Source organism: Melanerpes formicivorus, unplaced genomic scaffold (assembly GCF_026170545.1).
Source record: "Melanerpes formicivorus ecotype bairdi unplaced genomic scaffold, bMelFor1.0.p_v2 SCAF_22, whole genome shotgun sequence".
In the NCBI taxonomy this organism is placed as follows: Eukaryota; Metazoa; Chordata; class Aves; order Piciformes; family Picidae; genus Melanerpes; species Melanerpes formicivorus.
Genome location: NW_027142374.1, coordinates 6110667 through 6135026, shown reverse-complemented (window position 1 = coordinate 6135026; position 24360 = coordinate 6110667). Strand labels below are relative to the sequence as shown.

At 43.4% G+C, this 24360-nt stretch overlaps 1 protein-coding gene across 4 annotated transcripts in view; it reads left to right on the top strand.

The window, feature by feature from the left end:
- The window catches only part of NEXMIF (neurite extension and migration factor), a 202342-nt gene that overhangs the window by 2326 nt on the left and 175656 nt on the right, over positions 1-24360 (top strand). The gene's annotated exons all lie outside the window — the stretch shown is intronic.

Here is a 24360-nt window from a genome sequence, read left to right as displayed (position 1 = left end):
GAGTCACTTCAGCTAATACCCTGTGCAAGATTACAATTGTTAAGGTATGTGAACTGTGTATAAGGCAGCAGCCTTCAGTGAATCACTTTTTAAAAACAAATACTTGACAAAAGAAGCAGACCTGCTAAATGGGTAACGATTATGTAAGCCCATAGTAGGTTTTGATGTATGTCAAGTCTGTTAAATAAATCAACCTGTTCAGTGAATAAATCTGCTATGCACTGATGCTTTATTATGATGATGTTTTTAAAGAGAATAAACCTGATTCTGTATGTGAGATGTTTTCTACTGAGCATGCTGAATTCTCTGGCCAAGCCCCGTGGCTGCCAGTGGCACAAGACAAATCCTTGGAGAGGGTGGGGTGCAGGAGGGAGGGGGCACACCGAGTAACATGATGGATATTAAAAACACACCAAGATGTGCATAACGATTCCTTGTGATAAAATTCTCACTGATCCATGTCTTGATGGAGTATTTGCTTTGCAGTGGCAATGGCCCATACAAAGCTACATTGATTTAGCTTTCTCTGTTCCTGATGGCAGTTCTGGTGAATAATTATTTTCCCAAAAGCCCTAACTAAGAGAAGAAAGAGAGTCCCTGCTTGGCCTACACAGTGGTACAGTATCTTTGAAAGCGCATATCCGGCTGCAAATAAAGAGAGCCAGTAAAAGTGTTACTACACTCAGCAGAAATAAAAGGGAGGCAGAAAGGGGGAGCAACTGGACAGCTTCCCTGTGTGCCTTGTCCCCCTTTCCCTCTCTGTATCTCATCCCTAGCTTTATTTGGGTGGGCAGGGATGGGGGGATTTTTGTGGGTTTTTTTTTCCTGGGCGTGGGTTTTTTTTTTTAGTGGTTTGGGTTTTTTTTTTTTTGTGGTTGCTTTCGCCTTTTGGAGGCGAGGCTCTGGCAGCCCACTTGGATGTGGAGTTCTAAGCAATGAGGATTCTCTTTTGGATAAAAAACAGGTGTGGATTGTGGCTAGTGGGTTTTAACTTCTGTAGTTGGAACAGGGGCAGGGGGTAGGGCTGCGTGGGGCAATACTTTGATTGGTGTCCTTTTCCTTTGCGGTGGCAATGCTCCATGGGTGGTTTTGCGATTGATCACGTGCATATCTTTTTCTTGTCTGTGGAGAGAAAGCTGGGAAGAGGCTTAATGTACTTGCAGAACTAAGGGAAACACAGATGACACTTGCAGAGAAAGTGTTCTCCAGCAAAGGGGTCCCACTTAGGGTGGCATCCAGGTGTAGGACATAACCACCCGTGCAAGGTGCAACAGCAGCAGTTCTCATGTAATAAGGCTTTACAAGTGTAGTAACAGCCTAACTGTGTTGATTTCCTCATGCACAACAGCAGATCATCCCCTTAAAGTTTATGTCCAGTTGCAAACAAAAGCAACATTAGGAAATATTCTTTTCCTTGAGCAGAATCCAGGAAGGAGATCCAGAGATGGTCCTTGCCCTGGTCCTTTCTGAGGGCTGTACAGATGCTGGTGTACTCAAATTTGTGTTTGGTTCTGAGAGAGGTGGGTAGTCTGAACCTTAAACACATCACAGTAGCTATTGCCTGTCAGTTTTGGTCTGTGAAGGAGTTTAAAATATTTTGAGAATTGGGAGTGAAGTAAATTTTATATCATCCACCTGTTACATTCCAAGCCCTGTGTTTTCACAGGGGAGAATACTGCACCTTTTTATTTTGCTGCTAGGTCTTTGTGTACTTTCAGCCCTGCTTGAGCTGGCTTTATAATCATTACCTCTGTATGCAGTCAGGTGCTTGATGAGCCTGATTTTGTGCAAGCTGCCAACAGTAAGTAAATGAGCCATGTGGCATAAAACTGAGCCAACCACATTTTGTTGGTGTGTTGGTCCCCCTTCCAGTTGTTGTTGGTGTCACCTGTGCTGAGGTCTGGGCCATTGTAGCCTAGGGTTCTACCTGATATTTTACCTTAATGTGAGAGAAGCTTGGTAGGATCGCAGCCCTTGGATTTTGGGGTTCCTGGATACTGTTACAATGAAATGTTAAATAGTGACTATGTGATACTATGTTGTGAAGTTACACTCCCTGAAGCTGATGAACTGGTTTAAGCACCCAGGTTCTTGAAGGATGCAAAAATTGAGGATCAGCTTTCCTGTCAGTACCAATGTGTTGGTTCCATCAATTCCCTGGGAAAATGGGGAGTATTTGGCAAAACTCACCTGGAGCAAAGTGTGGAAGAGGAGCTGTCTGTTTTGCACAAGGTTTTGCATGCTTAGGTTGAATCCGGCTGTATTCCTCATCCTTAGCAAAGTCGTCTCATGAAGAGCAAGAAAAGGTGGCTTTAGTTCAGGAGTGCTTTGGACAATAGTGCTGGGTAGACTTTGTTTGCAGTTCAGGGGAGTAGCATGTAATCTGTGTAATGCTGCTTTTGTGTGCCTCTCTTGCAAATTGATGTCTGGGGAATGACATGTAGCAAAGGCTCTAGACCAGCAGGTCTCTGATATTTTTGTAGCAATGTCTTTTTATTCAAAGCAGGTGTCACGGAGATCTTTCATCCCAGGATTTCTTTCATCCCTGGCGTTTGTTAGCTTGTGTTAAAACTTTAAATCTCCAGAATTTCTTCTGTACTGAAGGTGTTCTTGTATTGCTTTTGCATGGGCTGAGCTGGATGATGAGGCAGTCTCTAAACAGTGATAGGTGTGAGCTATGTCTGTGTCTGCATTGCTACATCAGCTCTGTGCATAACACAGGAATGGAACCCAGTGCCCTCTTGTCACAGGAGAGCTCCATGCTGGCTGCATCAGAGATCTGGGAGCAGGCAGCAAGAGGGGAGTTGTGCCTGGGCAATGTTTTTTTCCTAATCCTTAAGTATTGAGAAAGGTGATTTATGCCCAGCAATGTGAGCTCATACTTGCAGTCTTGTTTGATTGTAACAAAACTCTGTAAATGCTTTTTGCTGTAAGATGCCTGATTTGGTTAATTTATCCGAGCTCTCATCTTGATAGTCTCCCATGATAGACAGTTCTGCTGGCTTCTTCTTTCCTTTCAATGGTTCTGTATTTCTTTTATTTTGCTTGTGCTGTATCTTCAGAATATGGGTGGATGTGTCACTAGAAGTTGCTGATGGATGATCTTGTATAGGTTGTCTGCCCCTTGGGAGGGTAGGACCGTAGTGTGCTGGACCAAAAAGGGCTGGCATTCCTTCTGCTTGCACCCCAGTTGATTCATTAGCTAAATCAGTTTTAACACCTTTCTGGATTGTTGTTATCATTACTGTGATCATTATCTTTGCAAATACCTGCTGTTATCCCTCGGCATGAGACCAAGAGCGTCTCTGGAGTTCGGGAGAACTTGAGCCCGTACTTCTGGATGTCACCTTGCGTGGCACTGCAAAGCCAGTCATCGGCATGTTGCCGAAACTGGCATGAACAGCAGAGGCTGTTCCCTTGGCTTAGACACTGGTCTAAGGTTTGTTGCCAGTTTATCAGCTTTCTCACCTTGCTAATGTAGAGCCTCTGTTATGCAGAATAGCTCCTCATGCATGAGTTGCTGGTTCATGGTGTGAAGGTCATTCTTACTCCTTTGTGGTGTTCACTCCTGTTGTCTGAAACTGTTACATGCTTGTCCACTTGGTCAGTTTGAGAGGGGAGCGTCAGGATATTTAAAACAAAATAGCTGAGGCAATTTCTATCTCCCCTTTCCGATAGGGAGAGGAGCTTCTTGTGTACTAAGCCCCAAGCATTTTTTCTGGTGTGCCAAAACTGGTGAGAAGGATCTTGTCAATATCTAAAGAGTGTGGGGCAGACTCTCTTTGGTGGTGTCTAGTGACAGGACAAGGGGCAATGGGCACAAAGTGGAACCAAGGAGGTTCTGTCTGAAAAAATTCTTTGCTGTGAAGGTGGCTGGAGCCCTTTAGCAGTCTGCCCAGAGAGGTTGTGGAGGCTTCTCCTCTGGAGAGATTCCAAAGCCACCTGGACATTGTGATCCTGGATGGTCTCCAGAGGTCCATTCCAACCCCTGTGATTCTGTCTGGCTGATACATGAGCCCCTTGCATTTTTAAGGGCATTTTCAGATTTCCAAGTAGGGGTTATCAGAACAACAAGCTCTTGTGAATCTCGCAGGATGTGACTTAGCCTTCAGAAGTGCCAGGATATGGCTTGGTGGATTGTAGGGTACCACTCTATGGGGAGCACTACTGAGAGGCTGCCTGGTTGTTTCTCTGCCTGTGAGAGACCTTGGCTCTTTGGAGGGCTTGTGCATAAACTCCTAGCTCTTTCTGAGTTCTGTTCTAGGTAAGGTCTCTACCATGCTGGGGAGCTGCCTTTGGAGTTGTACTTAGGAAAAATCAAATTCCTTTCCTTGCACTTGGAAGGTTTTTGATGGTGAGTTTTAGTGCAAAAGAACCAAATGTAGAAAAGACAAGCTCTGAGCGTGGATTTTGTTTCCTGTACCATGTCCCAATGAATGACTTGAGTCTTTGATGGAGAAGAGAAGCTGAAGCCTTATGAAGGGCCTGTTTATTGGCATTAATTATTTTTTATTAGTTACAGCATCTGTAGTCTGTTGGCAGTAGAAGAGCCCAAAGTAAGAATATTAAATCTTCAGAAGTTTTTCAAAGCTTGCATTTTTCATAAGAAGCTTGTGAAGCTTCAAATCTAAAGCTTCCAAAGCCTTTTTTTTTTCCCCCAGTCTTCAGAAGTGCCACAGAAGCTCTTTTAATTTTTAGTATTTTAGCTGAAACTATACGTTTTCTACATCAGAAAAAAAATAGTTGTTTCCCATCCCTTGAATTGGCCCCAGTTTTCAGGTCTCTTGCTGGGTCAGCTAGATCCTCTGCCAGCAGTGACTTGACTCTAGACCAGTTGTGTACCCTTTGGTACCAGTTTACTCTCATTTGTCTCTTCTGATTATTATTCTTTTTTAACATTTTTTTTTACTCTCTGGCTGGTAGCAGCCTGGAGCACGTGCCCACATGAAAGGTGTGTTTGTTTGCAACTGGGCAGTCAGGACAATATTTGACCTTCACAGTTGTTGAATAACTCCAGACAAATACTTAACTCCTTCACAGAACAAGGATTGTGGATGGGAGTTTAACAAGGGAACGTGGTATCTGGGCAGCTAAGAGCACTTTTCCCCTGTAGCCTGCAAGGTCATGTTTTAATGCTCTGAATATGAGTTTAAGGTTTGTGCTGGTGTTTTGGTGGTCATACAGGTGGATACTGGGTCTTACTTAATTTTACTCCAGGAAATGGAGTTATTAGTGCTCTTAGACTTCTCAACCTTGAGGCTAAAAATGAAACTTGTCTTTTTTTTACAGGGTGGTCTCTGTTTTTATTTGTCAGGAAAACTGTTGGGGAGTGGGATTATTTTAGCTGCAAGAAGTCTTGATGTGGGGTTTTTGCTTACGTGTCGTGACCAGGTCTCCATCAATAGCTGTGCCTTCAATATGGAAGGATGGGTAGAGTTTGGGGGAAGATCAGAAAGCAAAGGGTGCTGCTGACCATCATTTTTCAGCTCATATTAAAGCATACAAGTAAAGCCCTATCTTCTTGACACCGCTGGCTCTAGAGGGAGCAGTACACAGTAATTTCCCATGGTTTATGCCTGTATCTAAGGAAATCCACTATATCAAAACTACCTTGTCCATGTTGTGGTTGTCTAAGGCTCTTTGTGTGTGCAATGTATTAATTTTGAAGTATGTCAAGCAGAGGTTCCCAGCTTGTGCAGAAATACAGCAGATGATGACACAGGCAGTGTGGCTAGTGTGTAACAGTGGTATTTAGGACCATTACTAGCCCAAGCTGATCAGAAGCAGAGGAGCCATGTGGCATTAACCCAGCCAGGCATGGTGAAAGTGGAGAAACCCATCAGCTGAAACCTCCCTCAGAAAAAATAATTTGTCCTAACCCAGTAACCTTCACTTACTTAATTGCCTTATTTATCTGGTTACCTTACCATTTGATGGAGAGGCTGTACTGCAGTAAATCCAGGTTTGTTTATTGTGCCTGTTTCGTCCTTTAGTTTGTGCTGATTCCTTGCTTCCTTCTTTCTGGGGTTAAACTGAGCCTGTCCTCATCTCGGCTGACAAAAGATGGAGACAGGCTTGTCTTTTAAAAGATTCCCAACCTTTCTGAATGGGAGGGCTAGTTTGAAAGGGTGATTTTTTTGGTTGGCATGATTGTTCAGTCTCTGAATTTTTTGCTTTATTAGGCAATGCAAAGTTATGTTTTGGAGTTTACCTTCAGGTTATACTTTATGTGTGTATGCAGTATCAAGGTAAGAGCCATGTGTTTACTCACAGTTCCTTCTTCTTCTAGAGGGTTTTTAGGATCTGGTAATTCACTGTCAACAAGGTATAGTGCTGATGATACCCTTCTGAACCATTTCTGGATGCAAGATGGCTATTGGTCATGATGCAGAGCTGAATGTCAAGTTAGTTTGTGACTGATGCATTGACTGTTCTACAGTTAGCGGTGTATGGAATCACTGATTCTGATTCATGTGCTAAGCACCTGGTATCCCACTCCCTTTCTGTTTTTTCCTATTAACTACATCCTCCTTTCCTCCCTTTTTATGGTGTTTACCTCTGTATGCACAATCTGACAGCATGTGCTGGATTCCCTCACCGCAAATACTAGGATGAGTTTAAGACCTCCTAAAGGCTGCTTCAGGATGAATTCAGAAATTAATGAACTTTTCAGCTACTGGGGGTGAAATTTTGCAACATGAGTGGCTTGAGACTGTAAGTGCAGGCTTTGCCTTGGGGTGTGCAGCTTCAGCCTTCTTAATGCCAACAGAAGAGCCAAGAGCAGGAATGGAGAAAGGTGGTTCCTAGGAAGGGATAGACGGTAGTGCTGGAGTGACATAGTAAGTGTGACATTCCATGGTGGGCAGAAGAAGAAATTGCTGTTTAAGTTCTATTATATTCTGCTATGATTAAACCCAGGCATTGGCTGAAGGGACTACATTAAGTCACAGCTAAATTTGCATGTGTCAGTCAATGAAGAAAAGGTGAAAACTTATGTGTTTAGTCAAGATTTTTGTTGTTCTGTTAATACCTCCAGTACCCCTCCACGCTCCATCTGTGGGTAAAGCAGAACTCTGTGGTGGTAGCTCCCAAGCTTGTCTTCTGCAGCTGTTTCAATCTTTCCTTATGGGACAATAACCAGAAGTGAAATAAGAAGGTAGCAGAGGAGTTGTACTGAGCATTTCCAGATGTGATGGTGATTGTGCACAGTGCTGCTCACAGTCCTTTGCTATCAAATCTTTTCACACACTGCCCCATCTCTCCTTGAGCAACTTCTGTGCTTTGTGTGGTAATGGAAGTCAAAAGAATTTGTTTGAAGTTATTTATTCAAATCTGGAAAGGATGGTTGTGCAAACACCAAAGGAAAATGGTTTTAGTCTGACAAATGCCAGGGTTTTTGTTTTGGTTTTTTAAAGCCCAAACAAACCCTTCGGCATTCTTGACTGGGTATATAATAGCATGAAATACACCATTTCTTTCATTCTGCTCCCTAAAAATCTAATTCTTTATGCAATTATAGTGGGAGTTGAGGCAAAAAGACAGTTTAGCTCCATTGACCTATATTTATGAAAAGAGAAGGCTTGCTAGGTGTTGCAAGCAAACGTATAGTGCTGTTTGTATACTCCAAGATGTATACACATCCCAAAAACACTTTGGGGATTTTTCTCATCTTCCTGCTCAATGTTTAAGCCCTTTCAGCCAGATTCAGTCTGTTTGTGCTGCTCACAGCATGGATATTCAAATAGACACGAAACATCCATGAAGAGAAGCAATAGAACAGGGAGTTTAGAGCGAGCAAGGCAGAGAGCGAGTGCTGAAATCCTCCCTGATCTCAAGGTTTAAGGTGAACTTCTTTAGTTGCCTTTTTATATTTTAACTCAGCCTGCTCTTTATAAAGTGCAGTTTAATGGTTATCATGCTGCTTCTTGCATAACTGTGGCACAGATGTTATTTTTTGTAATGTTGCCTGACATATTTGAATGGGAAAAGGAGGAAGGGACTTTATATTCATTGGATATGCATATGTGGAGCCTATTAGTCTTAAAAAGAAAAAAGTGTGATGAGCTTGTTAGAGGTGGAGGTGGCATGGCTCTGAAAGGCTGATCTATGGGGTGAAGCTCTTCAGATAAAGGAGGAGCTTTGTATCTCATTGGAGTGCTTACACACTTGATATTTAGGCACATGCTTAAATATTTGGTGGAACTGAGGCCAAATTTGAATGTATGTTTTGTAAAATAAGGTGCTTTTCAATGTTAAGTTTCACAGGAGTGTCAGCAGTGGTGGTGTTAGGGGACATGAGGATGCAAGTGTTTGGCTCAGTATGGGTAATACTCAGTGTTTCATTACTACTGCTGAAAACAAACCCTTTCAAGTTGCTTGCTTACAAAATTTTGAGTGAGGAAGCACACATTGGGCTTCAGTGGAAGTTAAAAATGACATGCAGGCATACTGTAGCATGATAGAATGGTAGGGGTTGGAAGTGGTCTTTGGAGATTGTTGAGTTCAACCCCCCTGCCAAAGCAGGATCAGCAAGGGCAGGTCACACAGGAACTCCTCTAGATTGGTCTTGAAAGGATCTGGAGAAGGAGACTCCACAGCCTCTCGGGGCAGCCTGTTCCAGGGCTCCAACACCCTCCCAGCAAAGAAGTTTTTCCTCATGTTGAGGTGGAACTTCTCATGTTCCGGTTTGTGTCCATTGCTCCTTGTGCTATCACAGGACCTCATTTCCTGGTGCAAGAGGCTCAAGAACCTTAAGCCTTGTCCTTTTGGCATTTATAACATTAGAAGTTTAAAAATAGTAGAAATGGAGATAAGTAGAGATGTAAACAGTAAATACTATATTTCTATTTACTTGTATGTAACAACAGAATGCTTGGTGTTTCAGATCAGCACAGTATGCCTTGATTCACAAAGTATTTGCTTTATAAGCATGGGAGCAAGCTGCACAACCCACCTATTCCTGCTGTATCCAGGAGCTAACCAGCTCATGGGATAATGAATGACCTGCTAGAATTGCAGTTGTGAAATGAACCCAGGAATCCTGGCTCCCCAGCCCTTCTCTGGGCATGTCTGCAGGGTAATGAGCAATAGCTTGTGAGAAACTGATAAGGGGGAATGAGGAGAGAAAAGGAGGGAATGACACTGTCATTGAGCATCTTTTTGAACTCTTGGACTAATGATAATTTAAATGATTAATTTAAATTTGCAAAAACAATGGGAAAGTTTATAAAAACAAACAGAAGGAAATCTGAGAATGTTTTAGCCTTGGTTCTGCCTAGGGCAAAATATTTGGGTTTGATTTTTATTTTGTTTTTTGTTTTCCCCTTTGCCCTTCCTTGCTGCTGGGTTACCTGCTACAGGAAATAAGGAATTAGGCAAAATAAATCCTGAATTATAATTGTAGAAGGCAGGAGCTGCTGTGTGAGCATAGGATTGTACACAGCCTCAGGTGTAGATTTTATGGCAGCTCTTGTGCCTGATGTTTTCTTCAGCACCAAGCAGGGGGATTGTGATTTTGTACCTCAGATTCTGCACCCAGGCCTTTTGTCCTTACAGCCGTGTTGCTGCTGAGTGGGATGGGGGAGAGGTGATGTCTTGCCTGCCTACCTCTTTCCATATGAGGCAAGGTTGCCTTGGCTGGCAGGTGGACAAAACTCTTCCTGGGTCTAGAATCACAGAATGAGAATCATTTTGGATGGAAAAAAACCTTTAAGATCATTGAGTCCAACAGTGATCCAACTCTACCAAGCCTGGTGCTAAACACCACCAGGGATGATGATTCAACCATTTTCTTGGGCAGCCTTTTCCAGTGTTTAGGAACCCTTTCAGTTAAGAGGTTTCTTCCAATACCAACCTAAACCTCCCCTGGTGCAAGTCAAGGCTGTTTCCTCTCATCCTGTTGCTGGTTACTGTGAAAAGAGACCAACCCCAGCCTGGCTCCAACCACCTTTCAGGGAGTTGCAAAGAGCCAGAAAGTCTCCTCTCAGCCTCCTTTTCTCCAGGCTGAACAACCCCAGTTCCCTCAGCTGCTCCTTGTCATAAGACCTCTCCTCCAGACCCTTCACCAGCTTCCTTGCTCTTCTCTGGACCCACTCCAGCACCTCAATGCTGGACCCACTCTAGCACCCACAACTAGTGTCTGGTGACACCACTGCCGTGCTTAGTGTGTGGCACTCTGAGAGCATCCTCTTATGGCTAAAACAGAAGCGGATGGAAAATCTGAGTCTAAAATAGGAGGTTTGTGCTGATGCAAGCTGTGTTTACCTTTGAAAATTCGGTTTATTAAACTCAAGGCTGCAGAACTCCAGGGATCAGTGATGCTGTCTGAGCAGCACCTTCCGTACTGCACAAGCAATTTTTCAAAATTACTTTTTTAATTAAAAGTTGTATCGGTGTAATGCGAGTTAAAGGAAGGTTCACAGGCTTAGTGTGCTCTCTAACATGCTGGAGATTTGGGAAAACCATTTTTTCTGCCTTTTCAGCCAAAATAGTGAATATGCAAAGGGAGGGGAATCTCCTTCTGGGCTTTACGTCTGAGGGATCGCAGGGTAAAGGTGTTTATTGATTATCAGTCGAGCTCTGCTGCCCTTACCCTCAGAAGGAGCTGCATAGAAGCTGAATCGGAATATGAACATAAGGAAAACAAGGAGGACTTGAGGTACAGCAGAGGAAAGTCAATACAGAGCTTATTTAAATGTCAGCTGCCTGGAAGAGCTCTGCTCAAAAGCTGTGAGGAGAGATTAGGTCTAAGACATAATGCATGAGTGTGTAAGGAAGGGAGGAAAGATTGCTGAGCAAGTCAGGTGCTGTGGAGAGTGCGTGCGAAAGAAATATATTAAGGAGGAGGAAGGAAGAAGCTGCTGACTGAAAATTACATCTGACAATTAGTTTTGAGCAACTAATTGGAGAAACAGCGTGGCTTTTGGACATGGGAAGGCTGTGATTGTAGTTGGTGGGCGATCTGATCCTTTTTAACAGTTACTCATCAGCGCAGTTGACAGGGATAAGCAACGCTTATTACAAATCTGTTTACTACATCTATAGATTGTGTTTATTTTCCAAATGTATGTGCAGAGTGGAGGCTCTGTGAGCTCAGGACTCCTGAAATTCAAATCACAATGGGTAAATAAAGTCAACAGGCCAGAGTTGTAATTGTGTGGCATTTGTCAGCAGAAGTGGATTTGTATTCAGGGAGAGCTTAAGCCAAAAAATCACTGTTTTATGGATGACTAGCCTTACTCTGAGTTTCACAGCCATTTTTAGTTTGGAAGGTTAGCCACTAACAATGTGTTTTAATAAGAAGTAGTTGCATTATGGGTGTGCATGCAGTAGAACTAGATTGAGCATGCTTCTGCAAGAAACATTGTAAGAGACAGCTTCCAAAATTTAAACCCCAAACCAAGTTACATGTGGACTTCTTGGGTGAGGTAAGGAGAACGCTAGGAGCATTTCAGTTGTGATGAGGTCTCTGGTGGAATGTCTCTGCCCTTCTGTCTATTCGATCCATAGCTGAGGAGTGTTTCTAGTCCAGCTGGTGATGCAGAGCTGCAGTGCAGAAGAACATGTGAGTGATAATTTCTGCTGTCACTAGGGGTTAGGAGTCATAACGGTGGATGATGACCTCATTTGAGTTTTTTTGACTGTGTAACAGCAGTCATTATGCCAGGGGAGGGTTAGGTTGGATTTTAGGAAAAATTTCGTTACTGCAAGAGTGATCAGGCATTGCAACAGGCTGCCTGGGGAGGTGGTGGAGTCACTCTCTATGGAAGCATTCAAGAAACGTCTGAACATGGCACTCTGGGACACGATTTAATGACCATGGTGGTGTTGAGTCTGTGGTTGGACTCAATGATCTCGGAGGTCTTTTCCAACCAGAACAGTTCTATGATTCTAAGAAGTCCTCAGCTTTTAGACAAGACTGGGGTGAGAAGGATGGGGTGCATCTCACTGTGCTGTAGCCCACTGCAGCCCGCTCAAGCTTTTCTTCTTTTATCAGCTTAATTATCTTGCTTAATTTTGAACAGAGTTCAATGTCTTTATCTTCAGGGAAGTAAGTGCTTTGTGCATATGATAGCTAAAGATCTAGCAAGTCTTCAAGATCAAGACTGTAGCTGGCAGCATTGCTTCCTTGGCACAGAGAAACTTTCTAGCCTTAACCCACTCTGTTTAAAAAACTGTCTTGGAACAAGTGCTTGCTTGGGACAGCAGCACCATGAACATGGGAGCAAAGGACAGCTAAAAAACATGTTGTTTTGGATGTGAAGGGTGTTTCTTTGCCTTTGCCATCTAGCATAAGCATTTGGTGACATGTACATGGGTATTTGTGTTCTCTTCGGTCACGTGTGCCACTCTGCCTGCAGACAATTTTATTTATTTAAAAACATCACCACCATTGCAAGTGCTTGTCTCCTGAACAAAGCATGAGAGAACAAACAACATATGATGAACAGTACTTGCACTGTTTGATGCTCCTCTGGGCAGAACTCGCACCAGAAGTCTAGAAGGGGAAACTCAAGTTGGGAGCAGGTGTTGATCGGTTAGAAGGGCACAGTCTCAAACTGCGCCAGGGGAAGGTTAGACTCGAGAAAGTTCTTCACAGAGAGAGTTGTTAGTCACTGGAGTGTGCTTCCCAGGGAGATGGTGGAGTCACCATCCCTGGAGGTGTTCAAGAGGGGATTGGATGTAGCACTTGGTGCCATGGTTTAGTAGTCATGAGGTCTTGGGTGACAGGTTGGACTTGATGATCCTTGAGGTCTTTTCCAACCTTATTGATTCTATGACCAAGCAGGCTGAGCTGGGTAGGCTGGTATTTCACAAGAAGGTGGGATCTGAATGCCCTCAAGAAGTGGGCTTAAGTTACCATCTCCCTCTTTGGCATTAGCTTTTGTTTTCCAAAATGTGTTATGATAGAACTGTTGACAAAGGAAGTAGGTTTGCATTTAAAATGCACGTGGTGCTCTGAGCATGTGGGCCAACCCAGCCCTGGCACCAATGCTGTCTTCTCTCTTGGCCGTAGGACAGTGCCATCATGTTTCTTTTCAGCTTGCCCCACTTATTTAGTAGGATTATTAATATTGGTTTGAGTTGGAAGTGACCCTAAAGCTCATCTAGTTCCAACCCCCCTGCCATGGGCAAGGACATCTACAACTAGACCAGGTTGCTCAAAGCCTTATGCAGCCTGGCCTTGAATGCTTCTAGGGAGCAGGCATCTGCAGCTTCCCTGGGCAGCCTGTTCCAGTGTCCCACCACTCTCACATATGAATATGTTTGGTTCCCAGGAGTGCTGTGAAAATTAGTGAAGGTTTGAAAAGCGTGTTGAAGAAGACCCTCAGTACTGCTGCTTTAAAAAACACTTCACTATTTCTTCTAGTAAAAATATCTCCTCTTGCTGGATTTTGTTCCTCATGTCATTTTCTGCTGCTCCTATATGGTATCCCCAGGCTCTTTCAGTGTACATACATTTTGTAAAACATCACATTTTATCCTGTATTTGGGATTCAGGTTTCCAGTATGTATGTCATTGCACAAAATGTGAATAGGAGGCAAAAAGCCTCACGCTGATGGAACTTCATGGTTGCTGCTTTCCAAACTGAGCACTGTCTGTGGGTCGTGTATGCATTGACAAGTATTTGCAATGATACTCCATCACAGCTATTTAAAGAAGGTGTTTGGGTTGGGAGGGATCTTGCAGCTCTTAACAATGTTAGCTGAGTCTTTAGAGAAAGCTGAGAGGCAGACAGGCTAACAAGAGTACGAGGGGATGCACCTGGAGATGTGAGATGAGAGCTTGGGAGAGAAATACCACCTGTATCTTCACTACTGAGACACGGGGGTGACCACAGGCATGTTCTTTAAGGACAAATAGCTCCATTGCAACTGCAGTCCAAGCCTTTTGGACCAGCCAACTGTTAGATTCTCTTGAATGAAAGAGATCCTGCATGTTTCAAATTACATGCTCCTAAGTGCTGAAAAAAATTTGACCACCTTTTGAAGTTTGGCCTGTAAAACTTTCTTCCCTTTTACATGAACTATCATATTTAATTAAAGAGGTTCATGATATTCTTTTGAAGATTTCTATTCCAGTAAAAGGTGGAGAGGTCTTTCTGCAGATTCCTGTTGGCCAGGACTGATTTCTTGTCAAAAGCTGACCTCTTTTAACAGTTTCTTCAAAAAGCATCTGGGGAGCCAGTTGAACCTAAACCAAGAGGGGGTAGAGTTAAGAAGAACACTTTCTGTAGTGTTTAAATGAGACATTTCCTGGAGGGGATCCTTCCAAGTGTTGATCTAGGTTGGCTGTAGATGCTATTGAAATCTTTGAATGTGACTGCAAGTTGAAGATGAAAGGAGAGAGCAAGGAGATAAATATTGGGAGGAGTGAAGAATTTACTTTTGCAGGGCAAGTGAATGCATACATTCTCTGCTGCAACACTCACCTAAAATGCCTGTGTTATTCCCTGCCCTGGACTTCCACTGCTCTCCTTTAACTGTCTTTCTCTTCAGTGTCAAAAGCTGTCCCCTGAAGGTTATCTTACTTCTGGTGTCTGAGTTCACATAGAAAATGAGATGAAACAAGGCAAATTTGGTTCTACTAGCTGTCTTCTAATTCTGCTGCATAATGGAGATGAGCAGTACTTACATAACAATATCCTGGGATGTTAATAGATTTAATAACCCAGAAAGGTGGGAAGAGGTTCTGAATTACCTGTAAAAATGGCATCTAACTAATGAAGTTTATGGGAGGCTCATCTCTTTGAAGAACAGTCAGACAGTAAGTGCAAGACTTCTGCATATGTTCAGAAGAGAAAACAAAATCATAGAATCATTTAGATTGGAAAAGACCTTTAAGATCATGGAGTCCAACCATTAACCCAGCAATGAAGCTGCCTGTCCTAATTGGAATAAAAATAAGCTCTAAAGTGCTGTTGAATCATGCCAGTTTTCCATGGACTTCCAGTTGAAGTCTTTAAAAATGTAAACAACTCAAGGCTTCATTAGACTTTGTTATTTTTATTTTTTTCCCTTCCAAGTGTAGCTATGTAGCAGGCTTGGGGATTATAACTCGGTATGTGCCCGACGAAAACAATCAGTTCATTAATGCTGTTTTGTTAGACCTTGCCCCCCTCTTGCCGTGGTGATAAGGGACCTTAATTAGATCCCAGAACAAATGCTGGAGTGCTTGACAAAAAAGAGAAACATGGGGAGGGGGTGGAGAAATGCCGAGATGTTGTTAGCAGATATATGCAGAGAGCTGGATCCTACAGAGGAGAGACTGTTTTATTGAAAACAGGGGTTTTCTTTCCCAAGAACAGAGCATGTGCTGGTAGGCTGTAAGCATCTGTGGATAGTATTGGCAGCTTTATGGATGTCAGATCGTGCTCCTAGGTGTGGGCACCTGTCCATCTGCTGAGGATAGTGAACCAGGAAAGCACTGCCAGCAGAGTGGCAGTCAGGAATTCAGTGTGTGCGAAAATCTATTCTGCATACGGTGATATTCCCTGATGGGCAGTGGCCAAATTGTTGGGATCATTCATGTGTTAAGGAAAAATGTCTGTGTGGGGAGGGGTGGAAAGGGAGGAGAAGGACAGGAACTCAAAGGATTTCTGTTTCTTCTCCTGTACTTGGCCCTGGTGAAGCCACACCTCAAATACTGGGTTCTGCTTTGGGTCCCTCACTACAAGAAGGACATCGAGGGGCTGGAGTAGGTCCAGAGAACAGCAGTGAAGCTGTCCAGGAGAACAGGTCTCATGAGGAGCAGCTGAGAGAACTGGGGTTGTTTAGTCTGGAGAAAAGGAGACTCAGAAAAAGATAACTTCTGGCTCTTTACACCCCCCTGAAAGGAGACTGGAGCTAGGTGGGGGTTGGTTTTTTCTCTGCAGTTACAAGTGATAGAACCAGAAGAAATGGCCTCAGGTTGCTGGAGAGTAGGCTTAAAGAAACTTCTTCACTTAAAGCATTCTCAAACACTGAAACAGGCTCCCCAAGGAGGTGGCTGAATCCTCATCCCTGAAGTTGTTTAAAAGCTGTGTAGATGTAGTGCTGAGGGACATGGTTTAGCATCAGCCTTGGTAGACTTAAATAATGGTTGGATTTAAAGGTCTTTTCCAACTAAAATAATTCTATGAATACCATCAGCAGAGAGTGTGTAAATGAAAAGGGGAAATTATGATGCTCAACAGTGAAAACGAAGGTTGGCAAATAGTGTTAACTTAAAGAAAAGAGTTTTCTGTGAGGAGCCAATCTCCATGTAAATTCAGAAAAGCAAGCCTGCAGAAACACTGGCGTGACAACCTGTATTGCAGTTTTTAGTAAGCAAGGTTCTTCTGTTTTCTGACTGGTAGGTGCTCAGGTTACACCTTCAAAACTTCCTGCGCTGTCGTTCGAGGTAGAATATTAACTTCAGGTTAGAATCCCAGCTTTTTTATTAACTGCATTTCCAGTTTGGAAGCAGAGGGCTATGGCTGTGAGCTCTCACAGCTTTGTCTCTGGTCTTTAATCTATGTGCTGCCTGTGTAGATGTACTTCATAATTATTCCTCACTTAAATTACCTTTCAATAAGCTAAAATAAGATTATCTCCTCGAGTCTCTCATAGGAAGTGTGTTTTCCAGGTCATAAAACAGTTGTTCTCAGAGCAACTAATTTGTTAAATTAACTTCTATTTTAATTTATTTTTTTTTATTTTCATGTCAGATTTTCTCTATCTGCATCTTGATGCACAGATAAAGATGTTTCAAGCAAAATTTATTGCTTTACAAGATGAGACCCAAAAGGCAACCCTGTTGTCAAGGACTATCCATCAGTTTAAAGTCAAATATTTTAGGAACTCTTAAGGAAGAGCAAGGTATCATTGCTGTATTTTGAAAAACATCCCTTTGGAAAACATGCATCAAGCCTGCCAACATGCTGGTAAATACATCAAAAAGCAAATCCAGATGCCTGTGGACCTTTGCATCACTTCAAATACCTTATAGTATGTATTAAAATAATGGTGTGAGAGGCAACTGTAATCTGCAAGTGAATGCAAAATTGCCCATCAGCCTTGATTATGTGAGAGTAGCCTTCCTGTAATCCTCAGGTGCACTGAACTGGATGAATTCTGGTGGAGCAACTGGAGCAAGACTTTGTCTTATTCATGGTCCAAAGAAAGCATTCGATTGGCTGCCTTGCAAGCAGTCTTGAATTTAGACTCATTTGGAGGAAAATATGTCCATATTGGTAAATATATCTTATATAAATTTGTATTTACTGAGCCTGGGATAAGGTTTGTTCAACAAAAAGGATTTTGGTTCTGGTAGTTTGTGCAGATTCCTTCTGAGCTGAATGGTTTTGGACAGGGCTTTGGTTGCGAAGAGTAAAATGACTGCAGGTATCCGGTGTTTGTGTGCTCTGCCCTGGCTGGGTGTGACAGAGACCAATCTGTGAGATGCAGTGAGCTCATTTTAACAAAGATAGCTTTGTTGTTGATTTTTTTCCCATGAAATGTGTGCAAGAAAGGGAAACCATTTGAAGTTCAGGTGCACAGCTTCTTATTCTTTCACTATTTCTAAGTTTCCAATACCCCTCTTCAGAATTTCCATTCCAGGTTAAGAAAATCTCGCTGTCCTTTCAAAACCCTTGGATTTAAGTGTTTCTTTGTTTACCTGGAGAACATGGTGGCCTATCCAGAGCTATCCAGTGTGACTTTGTTTTGCAAGAACCAAAAACAGACTGGAATTGACTGGAAACTGGGGTTATTAAGTGTAAGTTTTCCACTTTTCCATCTCAGGCAAAGAGTAGTTGGTATAGCAGGTCCAGAGAAGGGCAACAAAGCTGGTGAAAGGTCTGGAGAACAAGTTCTGTGAAGAGCAGCTGAAGGAACTGGGGTTGTTCATCCTGGAGGAAAGGAGGGTGAAGGGAGACCTCACTGTACAACTTCCTGAAAGCGGGTTGGAATGAGATAAGGATTGGGCTCTTCTTTCAAGTTGCAAGTGACAGGATGAGAGGAAATGGCCTCAAGTTGTGCTGGGAAGGCTAAGATTGGACATGGGACATAATTGCTTCCTAAAAGGGTGGTCAAAGGGGTTTCAAAGCCATGTAGGTGTGTTGCTGAGGGACATGGTAGTGTTTGGTTAATGGTTGGATTTAAGGATGTTAAAGGTCTTTTCCAGCCTAAACAATTCTATGATTCTATGACTTCTGTTACTTCACAAAATCCATGGTTCAGTTCCTCTGAAGCCATCTGGCTCCCTCAGTGGGGCAGTCAGTGGCAAGGCACTCCATGGACAGTCACTCTTTTTGTGCTGGTGGCCGAATGCACTGGAAAAGCTCAGGAAGTCACTGACCAACTTTGTTTGAGGCTTCTTTTGGACTGTTTGGCAGGCTGCCTTCCCACCAGAGGATGCACCTGCGAGGTATTAAATAGAGTAATGAGATGATCTGGAGGATTTAGTCTGAAATTATTATTTTCTAAAACAATTTGTTTGGTCTGGTTCCTACTGGTTGTACATGTTTCTTATCTGAGATTATTTACAGTTGGTTTTGAGTAAGTCAGAATGTTGCAAGAGATTTCTAAAAATTGCTATTTAAAGCTCAGATTTTGTGTTAAATCTCAAGCCTTTACTTATTCCCACCAGTGGCTGTTTAGTCTGTGTGCAGACAAATAGAGAACAAACTGGACAAGCCAAAATGCAAAACATTGTCTCTTCCCCATGGCAGCAGCTTTGCAGCCAAGGACAGCAGCGTCACATGGAGGGTTCAGTGGTTTTCTGAAGCCACCTTTGGATAAGTTCACAGAATCACAGCATGGTAGGGGTTGGAAGGGACCTCTGGAGATCGAGTCCAATCCACTTGCCAAGGCAGGTTCACCTAGAGAAGGTCACTTGGGAACATGTTCAGGTGGGTTTTGAATGTCTCCAGAGATGGAGACTCTACCACCTTTCTGGGCAGCCTGTTCCAATGCTCTGTCACCCTTAAATCAAAGAAGTTCCTACTCATGTTTAGATGGAACTTCTTATGTTCACTTTTGTGCCTATTACCCCTTGTCCTGTCATTGGGCACCACTGCAAAAACCCTGGTCCCATCCTCCTGACACCCACCCTTCAAGTACTGATCAGCATTAATGAGTTTCCCTCTCAGTCTTCTCTTCTCCAGACTAAAAAGTCCCAATTCTCTCAGTCTTTCCTCATAAAAGAGATGTTCTAGTTGCCTCAGCTTATTTGTAGCCCTTTTCTGTACCTTCTCCAGCAAGTCCCTGTACTTCTTGACCTGGGAATTCCAGAACTGGACAAAATACTCCAGATGTGGCCTCACCAGGGCAGAGTATAAAACCACTGGATTTACAGGGTAACAGTGCAAGATGTGGAGGAGATATGATTATTTTGCTACCTCAAAGCAAGTGTCAGTTATCTTTTGTGCAGATAGTTGGCTTTGTGTACAGTTTTGCTGGTAGGTTAAGTATTTTGGTGAAGTGTGGCTCCTCCACTATCTTCACTGGTTGCAGTGAATACTGCAATTCTGTCTCAGGGGTGCACACTGTTATCTGTCACACAAGAATAGCCTGTATTTGTGTAGCTGCTGAGCGGCTGGTAGGATGATGTGACTGCAAAAGCAGAGTATCATAGAATCACAGAGTGGTTAGGATTGGAAGGGACTTTAAAGATCATCTAGTTTCAACCTCCCTGCCATAGGCAGGGGCACTTTCTCTACACCAGGTAGTAATAGTGTAGCCACACCAGTAAAGATGCATGTAAAGAAAGTCCTTGGTAGCCTGGCATCTGCTTTTACACTTTCTCCTGAGCAGATTATTGAAGTCTTACATTAAAAAGTGAAACCCTAATTAAGGATTAAGTGGGTTGAACACTGTATTTGCAGTGAGTCTGTTCAAGGTCTTGGTTCAACAACTCAGGTGCATTCTCTTGAGAGAGTCTCAAAGCGTATCTGAAGTAGGTCCAGGAACACAATTGATAAGAGAAGGAATCAAGGGCATATGGAAATGATACACAGCTTGGTTAATACAAGATCAGCAATTCTAATAAAGAGTTAGAAGTCTCTTTCCAGATGTCCACATTTGACCCAGTCAGCCAGGGTTTGGGAGCACGTGCTGGGTTTGTGGTGAGAGTGCAGGCTGGGATGCGAAGGCTGCTGTGAGGTTGCAGCTAACACTTGTTTCAGGGCAGGAGGAGTGACAGCTCATCTTCTGCAGTGTTCTGCTGCTCCTTTCCTCTGGGAAGAAAGGCAGCACAGCAGAAAACAATTTAGATGATAGGTTGTGCCTGAAAGGAGATCTGGAGATTCAAGAGACACCTGAGAGCAGCCCTGTGGAGATGGACTTGGGAGTGGTGGTGGGCAAAAAAGCTGGATGAGAGCCTGCATCGTGCACTGCCAGCCCAGAGCCAGCCGTGTTCTGGGCTGATCTGCAGCAGTGTGGGCAGCAGGTGGAGGGAGGGGATTTTTTTCCTCTGTTCTGCTGAGACCCCACCTGCAGTGGGGTGCTGGAGTCCTCAGCAGAGCACAGACATGGACCTGTTGGAGTGGAGCCAGAGGAGGCCACAGCAATGACAGGAGGGCTGGAAGCCCTCTGCTGTGAGGCCAGGTTAAGAGAGTTGGGGTTGTTCATTCTGAGGAAGAGAAGGCTCCTGGGAGGCCTTTTGGTAGCCTTAAAAGAGGCCTATGGGAACGATGAAGAGGACTCTTTACCACAAAGTGTAGGGGTAGGACAAGGGGTAACAGTTTCAAACTGAAAAAGAGATTTAGATCAGCTGTTAGGAAGAAGTTCTTCACTGTCACATGTTCCTCAGAGAAGTTGTGGATGCCCCCTCCCTGGAACTGTTCAAGGTGAGGTTGGTGGGGCATTGAGCAATCTGCTTTAGTTGAAGATGTACCTGCCCATGACAGGGCTGTTGGAACTAGATGATCTTTAAAGTCCCTTCTGACTTGAAGCCCTCTGATTCTATGATCACATTGCCATCTCCAAGAAATACAGCCCTGGTCTGGGATGCTCTCTGGTGATGGTGCCTCTTGAGTATCATGGTACAGGTTTAAGCATCTGACAAGTTGGGTGCTGGGCAGGCAGCAGTGCTGCTTTCAACTGAAGCAAAGCTAGCAGTTGTGATCATCAAAGTGTCATTGCACAGCTCGGTAAACACAGGTCCAGCTCAAACGTTTGTCCCATTACTCGAAGAGTGTGGGTATCTGTTCAGGGTTGGATGATCACACTGGCCTGTAATGGTCCTGGCAGGAAATCTTGGGCACGGCCTGTCTGTTTGATTTGTCTCCCTGGCTTCCCCTACCTTGGATCCCTTGCATTCCTGGCACAGATGCTGTGTTTCAAGCTGCAGATGGTAACAGGGAGCAGGGATGCACAAGCTGGCGAGGTGCTGGAAGTGACCGCAGCTCTGGCAGCCACTGGGTCTGAGGAGCTGAGCAAAGTTGTTCACATGGAGCTCTTGCAGGACTGTTCTGCTGCTTGCAGTGCCCTTGTATGCAGTAGGGTAGCCTGGAATGTTGGTGTACCACAAAATCCCTGATGGTCTGGTGCTGTCATTCTGCAGCTACCCAGAGTTTGTCCTTGGTTTAAGCAAATAACACTGTCAAACCAGGAAATGCACACAAATGTTCATGATACTAAACTAGCCTGTAAGGAGTGATGGTGTGGAAGGGGAGAGGAGGGAATAAAAAGATAAGGCTTTGTAAAAAGCTTGATTGTAAGCAATTTCTAAGCAGATGTTTGGAGCATAATTTTTTCTTTGTGTTCTCTGGGATGTTTCTAGTTTACTTTTGCTTTTCAGTTAATGGCAAAAGTAACCACACGACTTCCAGCTCTGTTATTAAAAAACTCCTTTGCACTTTGCTTTGTAACAATTCCTTTTGCAGTATGTGGAAATTTAAGATAGAAACATCACACAGCTGTGTAATTGTGGGCAAGTGCTAAAGGCTCTTGATAGCTGTCATTTTTAGGTGGTTTCTCTGCAAAAGCAATGGCTGTGGCCTTGTTCTATACCAGTGATGTTCTCTAACAAATCTTTTAATCTTGTTTTCACAGAAGGTAAATCTGAGAGAAGGGAGTTAATGGCCCAGTTGTGTAAAGGTGCTGTAGGTGCTCAGCTCCCAGGGATGTCAGTGAGGGCGATGAGAATCAGGCTGCAGAGGTTAGCTCATCTAACAAAGAAAACTCATCTCATATTGAGTCATACCGTTCAACCAGGCTTCCTATACAGCTGCTCAGAGATCAGCCTGTTCCTTAGACTAGCACCTGGTGGATGTTCATCCACGAGTTAGTGTTGTACTTTCCGCGATCTGGGAAAACCCGAAACCGCAAACAGCCGCTGCAAACTGGTTTGCTGGCTGGTGTAAAATTGTAAGTGCACTTGCAACTTCCTGATGTTCTGCAGTTACACACCAGTTGTGAGCTCTGCTAGAATTACACACCAACTTCTGAGCTCCGCTGCTCAGTGCAGCTGATGTTTGTAGCTCTTGGGTCTTTGATGGTGCTCAGTGGAAGTAGATGATAAAGACACCGATGTGTCCATGGAAAGCACCAAGGAAACTTGGCTGGTGCTGGAGCTGAAGGTTCCAGGAGTGTCTCAGGACAAACAACGTGGTGGTTAATCAAGGTTGCGGTTTCCTCTACGTGATAAAAGCTAATTAGGACTTGCCAAAACCAAACAAAAAACCCAACACATTTTAAGTGACCTAGTTGAACTGTGCTACAGTCTAATCTGGCTGTGGCTATGGCCTGACATTTTACTTACTCATGTTCAAGAGGGAGAAGATGTTTCTGGTGTGTAGTGGTCAGTGGTATTTTTTGGGAAATGAGTAGCTACATTGCAGCTCAACCCTTGAGCCAGTGGGATGAAGAAGAGTGAGAATCCCATTTTTGCTGGCAGGGATGCAACAGAGATTGACCTAAACTCACTGGCTGAATTTGACTCAAGCCTTTCCCTTCATCCTAAACTCCCCATTATTGTTGTAAGTACATGTATCCAGTATTCTTGATGTCTGTCCTAAAGCAGCACAGCATTGCTGTAAAATACAAAATACCTTCTGACACTTGCCATTTCTTTCTCTGTGTACAACCTCTGGAATAACTCCAAAGCTCTGGAAAAAGAATGAGATTTTCAGTAATGGCTACAGGCATGAAGGGCACAAATACCATTGAGTATCAGTGGGATTTATGCTGCAAAGTTGCTGTAAGTGCTTTTGAAAGTCACATCCAAAATGTGTCATTAAGAAGATATGCTGCTAATGTGTTGTGTTTTTGGTTTTGTTTTTAAAGCAGATGTGTGGTATAAATGAACAAGAAAATGTAAGGTGCTTTGCAATGTTATTCTTGTGGAAAAATTGTTAAATACATAGTTATTGCGAACAGCTGAATTTTGGAGAGCTTTCTTCTTGGGATGCAAGTTTGATGTGTTGATATTCATCCATCTTTAAAGAGAAACCAAGGGACTGAGATTTCAGGGCAGAACTCCTTTACTCTGTTGTTAATCAAGAAGAAATTTCTATATGTTCCTACTGAGACAAGAAAATATCCCCAGCTTCCCAGAAGTGTTCTAGTACACTGATTGTTAAATGTAAATGAGACCCTGTCATTAAAATCCATAGATTCTCAGTGCTAAATGACAAATTGCAGTTACCACATCGCTTAATGCACCAGTCTTTTATTTTAATATCTTGAAGGTTTGTTACTGCTCAGCAGTGTCTGTGAAGTTTTCTGAGGGTTTGGGCTTTCTCGTGTCTCCGGTGGAAGTTGGTTTTCCACTGATCCTTGAGTCTCCTGAAGGTGGGAGTCAGGCTGTTACCCTGGGAGCAGATTCCTCCTGCTTTTCTTGTCACAATTCCCAAACTATCTTTTTTTTGATGTTCTCAAAATGCACCATTTTGCCCTTCTTCCTTATTGTTGCCTGACTGCATTCAGCATCGTACACCTATTAATGAGATTTTAATGCCTGAGTTCTCTTTCTGAAGAGCTGGTTATTCCTTTGGGAATCGTCTCCAGCATCTTCCCTATGCCCAAGCTGCTAACCCATCCAATGGCTGTGTATTTATGGACCTGGGCACTCCTATTAGCAATTGTAGTTACATATATAAACATACTTCATGTAAGTAATTATGGCTTATGGCTTGCAGCCAAATTGACTAATTCTGCTTCCTTGAAGCTCCATAAAAATATACATATTTAGATCATGGCTAAAACTTCCCTTTAGCTACTCAATGACATTACCCTAAGGTCAGGTTCTTCTGAGTGGGCAAATAAAGGAGTTTCAGCATAAGAAAAATTCAAACCAAATTATCCCTTTTGCCTCTCTCCTCCTTGTGCTGTTTTTTTGGTTTGTTTTTTTTGAGCCTGTCATTGGTGGCAGCTGCACCCTGTTCCAGCCTGGGG